The 5,968-nt window shown below is 50.7% G+C and overlaps 1 protein-coding gene across 3 annotated transcripts in view; it reads right to left on the bottom strand.

The window, feature by feature from the left end:
- The window catches only part of col6a4a (collagen, type VI, alpha 4a), a 37,604-nt gene extending 36,629 nt beyond the window's left edge, over positions 1–975 (bottom strand). For all 3 annotated transcript variants that reach the window (XM_028425019.1, XM_028425020.1, XM_028425021.1), the window contains exon 1: positions 925–975. The gene's annotated coding sequence lies outside the window, so the exon portion shown is untranslated. The remainder of the gene's footprint in view (positions 1–924) is intronic.
- Between the last annotated feature and the right edge of the window lie 4,993 nt (positions 976–5,968).

Here is a 5,968-nt window from a genome sequence, read left to right as displayed (position 1 = left end):
AGGAGGAGGAAGATGAAGAGCAGGAGCAGGAGCAGGGACAGTGAGCAGACCTCCTGAGTATCCAGCCTCAGTCAGACACACGTTTTCTCTGCACTGTAAAAACATCTGCAGCAGAATCTGAAGCTCAAAATGTTCTAAAACATGTTTAAATAAAACCCGCTGTGTTTGATGTGAAAATGAAGAATGAAACACTAAAAGCATCAAAAATTAACACGTCTTCTCCGACAGTGAAACATGTTTCAGATTTCAGGAGTGTCTCATATTAAAGAGTAAAGATGGACACATCAGTGCAGACAGTAATAAATCAATACAGTTCTGTCCTCACTGAGCGTCCACACATACAGCACACTTCAGGTTCTACAGACCGGGTCTGAAGTGTGTGACGGAGCTCCTTCAGAGTCAGACTGGTTGTTATGAGTCTTGTTTTTCAGTCTGTAGAAGCTGTGTGAATACAGACCCCTCCAGCCTCAGGCTTATGTGTAAGATAATCACACAGCCGTGGCCCCTGACCAACAGACTCTCACTCCTCTGGAGCTGGATTAGAAACGGTTTCAGCCACATTATAAAAATCTGTGCTACAGTCTGACAGCCAATAAAAAGGTCAGACACCGGAACGTCTGATCGATGGAGCCTCGCATCATAAAACTGACTCAGAGTCAAACACAGATGTCAGCATTACAGACATCCTGAGAGTAAAGGGTTAATCTGAGCTCCTCTGACTGTAATCTGACGGTTTGCAGGTTCCACATGTGATCTAATCCTACATGCATGCAGTGTTCCATGTAGAATAATTTACATATGTTTATACCATAAAAGGACAAATCTGACTTTCTGTGAAGCTTTTAGATCCTACACCCCCCCCCCCCAAAATCATCCTGCATTTCTCAGTTTAACCCTTCAGTCACAGGGAGGAGAGTCACTCACCGCGCTGCCGCTCTGCGTCCGTGCCGTCTGCACGCCAAACACAGCAGTCCCACGGCCATGTAGGGAGGCGCATCATGTTCCAGCAGGAGACGCCTCCCCTCTGCTCTGCTCCTCCCACTGCTCCTCACCCTGCTGCAGAGGTGAGCACATCAATCACTCACAGACGACCAATCACAGCGCGCCGTCACGCCCACAACAACCCTACACTCACAAAACACACAGAAAAAAGTTCAAAGTGAACCTGGAGCAGGCACAGCTGGATTACAATCTAATCCAGACACACACAACCTGTGGATTAGCTCACGTGTGTGTGAGGCTGTGTGTGTGAGGCTGTGTGTGTGAGTCTGTGTGTGTGAGTCTGTGTGTGTGAGGCTGTGTGTGTGAGGCTGTGTGAGTCTGTGTGTGTGAGACTGTGTGTGTGAGGCTGTGTGTGTGAGGCTGTGTGTGTGAGGCTGTGTGTGTCTGTGTGTGTGAGTCTGTGTGTGTGAGGCTGTGTGTGTGAGTCTGTGTGTGTGAGGCTGTGTGTGTCTGTGTGTGTGAGTCTGTGTGTGTGAGGCTGTGTGTGTGAGTCTGTGTGTGTGAGACTGTCTGTGTGAGTGTGTGTGTGAGGCTGTGTGTGTGAGGCTGTGTGAGTCTGTGTGTGTGAGACTGTGTGTGTGAGTCTGTGTGTGAGGCTGTGTGTGTGAGTCTGTGTGTGTGAGACTGTGTGTGTGAGTCTGTGTGTGAGACTGTGTGTGTGAGTCTGTGTGTGAGGCTGTGTGTGTGAGTCTGTGTGTGTGAGTCTGTGTGTGTGAGTGTGTGTGTGAGGCTGTGTGTGTGAGTCTGTGTGTGTGTGTGTGAGTCTGTGTGTGTGAGGCTGTGTGTGTGTCTGTGTGTGTGAGTCTGTGTGAGGCTGTGTGTGAGGCTGTGTGAGGCTGTGTGAGGCTGTGTGAGGCTGTGTGTGAGACTGTGTGTGTGAGTCTGTGTGTGTGAGTCTGTGTGTGTGAGGCTGTGTGTGAGGCTGTGTGTGTGAGGCTGTGTGTGTGAGTCTGTGTGTGAGAGGCTGTGTGTGAGTCTGTGTGTGTGAGGCTGTGTGTGTGTCTGTGTGAGGCTGTGTGTGAGGCTGTGTGAGGCTGTGTGTGAGGCTGTGTGAGGCTGTGTGAGGCTGTGTGTGAGACTGTGTGTGTGAGTCTGTGTGTGTGAGTCTGTGTGTGTGAGGCTGTGTGTGAGGCTGTGTGTGTGAGTCTGTGTGTGTGAGTCTGTGTGTGAGAGGCTGTGTGTGAGGCTGTGTGTGTGAGGCTGTGTGTGTGAGTCTGTGTGTGTGAGGCTGTGTGTGTGAGTCTGTGTGTGTGTGTGAGTCTGTGTGTGTGAGGCTGTGTGTGTGTCTGTGTGTGTGAGTCTGTGTGAGGCTGTGTGTGAGGCTGTGTGAGGCTGTGTGAGGCTGTGTGAGGCTGTGTGTGAGACTGTGTGTGTGAGTCTGTGTGTGTGAGTCTGTGTGTGTGAGGCTGTGTGTGTGTCTGTGTGTGTGAGTCTGTGTGAGGCTGTGTGTGAGGCTGTGTGAGGCTGTGTGAGGCTGTGTGTGAGACTGTGTGTGTGAGTCTGTGTGTGTGAGTCTGTGTGTGTGAGGCTGTGTGAGGCTGTGTGTGAGACTGTGTGTGTGAGTCTGTGTGTGTGAGTCTGTGTGTGAGGCTGTGTGTGAGGCTGTGTGAGGCTGTGTGTGAGACTGTGTGTGTGAGTCTGTGTGTGTGAGTCTGTGTGTGTGAGGCTGTGTGTGAGGCTGTGTGTGTGAGTCTGTGTGAGGCTGTGTGTGAGGCTGTGTGAGGCTGTGTGTGAGACTGTGTGTGTGAGTCTGTGTGTGTGAGTCTGTGTGTGTGAGGCTGTGTGTGAGGCTGTGTGTGTGAGGCTGTGTGTGTGAGTCTGTGTGTGAGAGGCTGTGTGTGAGTCTGTCTGTGTGAGGCTGTGTGTGAGGCTGTGTGAGGCTGTGTGTGAGGCTGTGTGAGGCTGTGTGTGAGGCTGTGTGAGGCTGTGTGAGGCTGTGTGTGAGACTGTGTGTGTGAGTCTGTGTGTGTGAGTCTGTGTGTGTGAGGCTGTGTGTGAGGCTGTGTGTGTGAGTCTGTGTGTGTGAGTCTGCGTGTGAGAGGCTGTGTGTGAGGCTGTGTGTGTGAGGCTGTGTGTGTGAGTCTGTGTGTGTGAGGCTGTGTGTGTCTCTGCTGCCTTTTAGCACAAACAAACAAACAAACACCAGAACATGAAGACAGGCATGAAGTTAGCGTGCTAATCAACTAGCCATGTAATCCCACTGTAAACCACTAGATGGTGCAGTGTCTGCCTGCAGTCCAGTCAGAGAGGCAGCATCAGAGGGGTGTGGCTGGAAACCACCCGACAATGAAAAACCATTAAAACATTTGAATATTTCTGAAATGTTTGTGACAGCAGCTTCACACGGACCCTTCTTCACATGTCCTCAGACAGTGGGCTCAGACACACAGAGTCCACATGTCCTCAGACAGACACACAGAGTCCACATGTCCTCAGACAGTGGGCTCAGTCCACATGTCCTCAGACAGACACACAGAGTCCACATGTCCTCAGACAGACACACAGAGTCCACATGTCCTCAGACAGTGGGCTCAGACAGTGGGCTCAGACACACAGAGTACACATGTCCTCAGACAGTGGGCTCAGACACACAGAGTCCACATGTCCTCAGACAGTGGGCTCAGACCTCCCCCAGCCCCTCACCCTCTCATTTCTTTGACTTTTCTGTGGTTCTGTACTTGGTGTCAGCTGTGGGGGTGAAAAGCTTGTAAAGAGCTGTGAGGACATTGTTATGGACTCTGACAGTGTCCCAGCTGGCCGGGATCCTCCACATCAGCACCCCCCCCCTCCCACGGTTTAACAAGGTTAAAAACATTATTCACTCAGAGCCAGCCTGAAACCTGCCGTTGAATGCCCTGCCGACGTTTTAAATGTCCTCAGAGGGGCGCTGCAGCACACACGCAGCCTGCAGAGCTGTGAAACCAACATGTTGTAACTTCACCACAGCTACAAGCCGACTGATGCCAGGAGACAGAGCGGGGTCCAGCCAATGAGCAGCAGCCGCCCAGGTCAAGGAGCATGTCCATGAAGACAGAAACAGCTGCAAATTAATCTGCAGAACTTCTGCTGAATTTCTGTGGAAATTCAGCAGAAGTTCTGCAGATACACCCCCCCCCCCCCTCTGCAACACACCGTCCATTGTCTGAACCACTTGGTCATATACTGTGTCAGGCATGTGTGTGTGTGTGTGCTGGACCCTGTCCCGGCCCTGGACATGTGACCACTATCACAGACTTCTGAACATTCACAGATCGAGGCTGAACACGTGTGACAGGCAGGTGTGTGTGTGTGTGTGTGTGTACCTGTGAATGACGTGAGCTGCTGTTGGTGGGATGCTGCTCTGCTCTGGTTCTGAAAGGAGGAGGTTGGACATGTTAGTTTGCTTTTTGGGGCATCAACATGGACGTTAGTTTGACTCCTACCTGAACGTCGGCGCAGATCACGTGGCTTCAAAGTGTGACGTGGGTCCAGTGTCTACAGGATGTGCTGGAGAAGGAGGTCTGGCCTGCAGCAGCCCCTCTTCAAAAATCAAGGACTTAAGAGCGGTCTACCAGGTCTGATGGGTGTCCAGCGTTTATGTGACATAATTGTTTGTTGAAAGCACGCAAGCAAAACTTGGAATGAAACGTGTGAACTAACTTTTGAACATGACTGTAGTATTTTAAAGGAGAGCGGCGTGTTAAACACTGTTATAACATCTGAGATCTTTAAAAGGTTTAATCATCAGTAATTGTAACAACATTCAAGGAGAGGAGGAGCCAGGCGTTAGGGTTCCTTCCTGTCACATCTGTAGCTCACACACACACACACACACACACACACACACACACACACACACACACACACACACACACACACACACTTTGTGTGAGAGGCGACTCTAAAATGTACTGATGGGGAATACATTGATTTCCGATCAATACAGTTGGGTAACTGCTGGTGGCCCTCTGCAGTCAGCAGCCTGCACGCTGCCTTGAACAGAGTTCTGGTGCCACCTTGTGGAATGAGGACGAACTGCACATCTGTGCCAGCGCTTGTTTTTTGGATGCTGTGTTTTATCAGCTAAACACAGCATCCAGAAGCAGCACACAGTCCTCCACACAAACACCTGCAACACAACACACAGTCCTCCACACAAACCTGCAACACAACACACAGTCCTCCACACAAACCTGCAACACAACACACAGTCCTCCACACAAACACCTGCAACACAGCACACAGTCCTCCACACAAACACCTGCAACACAACACACAGTCCTCCACACAAACCTGCAACACAACACACAGTCCTCCACACAAACCTGCAACACAACACACAGCTGTAACACACAGTCCTCCACACAAACACAACACACAGCTGTAACACACAGTCCTCCACACAAACACAACACACAGCTGTAACACACAGTCCTCCACACAAACACAACACACAGCTGTAACACACAGTCCTCCACACAAACACAACACACAGCTGTAACACACAGTCCTCCACACAAACACAACACACAGCTGTAACACACAGTCCTCCACACAAACACAACACACAGCGGTAACACACAGTCCTCCACACAAACACAACACACAGCGGTAACACACAGTCCTCCACACAAACACAACACACAGCTGTAACACACAGTCCTCCACACAAACACAACACACAGCTGTAACACACAGTCCTCCACACAAACACAACACACAGCTGTAACACACAGTCCTCCACACAAACACAACACACAGCTGTAACACACAGTCCTCCACACAAACACAACACACAGCGGTAACACACAGTCCTCCACACAAACACAACACACAGCGGTAACACACAGTCCTCCACACAAACACAACACACAGCGGTAACACACGCCTCCATCGCCGGCTCAGCCTGCCCACCGCCACACTGAAGCAGCTTTTGGAGGCTGAATGTCTTCAGGGGACAAAGATTAAACACACACAGACAAACGTC

This window comes from Parambassis ranga, chromosome 16 (genome assembly GCF_900634625.1).
Source record: "Parambassis ranga chromosome 16, fParRan2.1, whole genome shotgun sequence".
In the NCBI taxonomy this organism is placed as follows: domain Eukaryota; kingdom Metazoa; phylum Chordata; class Actinopteri; family Ambassidae; genus Parambassis; species Parambassis ranga.
This window is presented reverse-complemented; position numbering and strand designations above follow the sequence as displayed.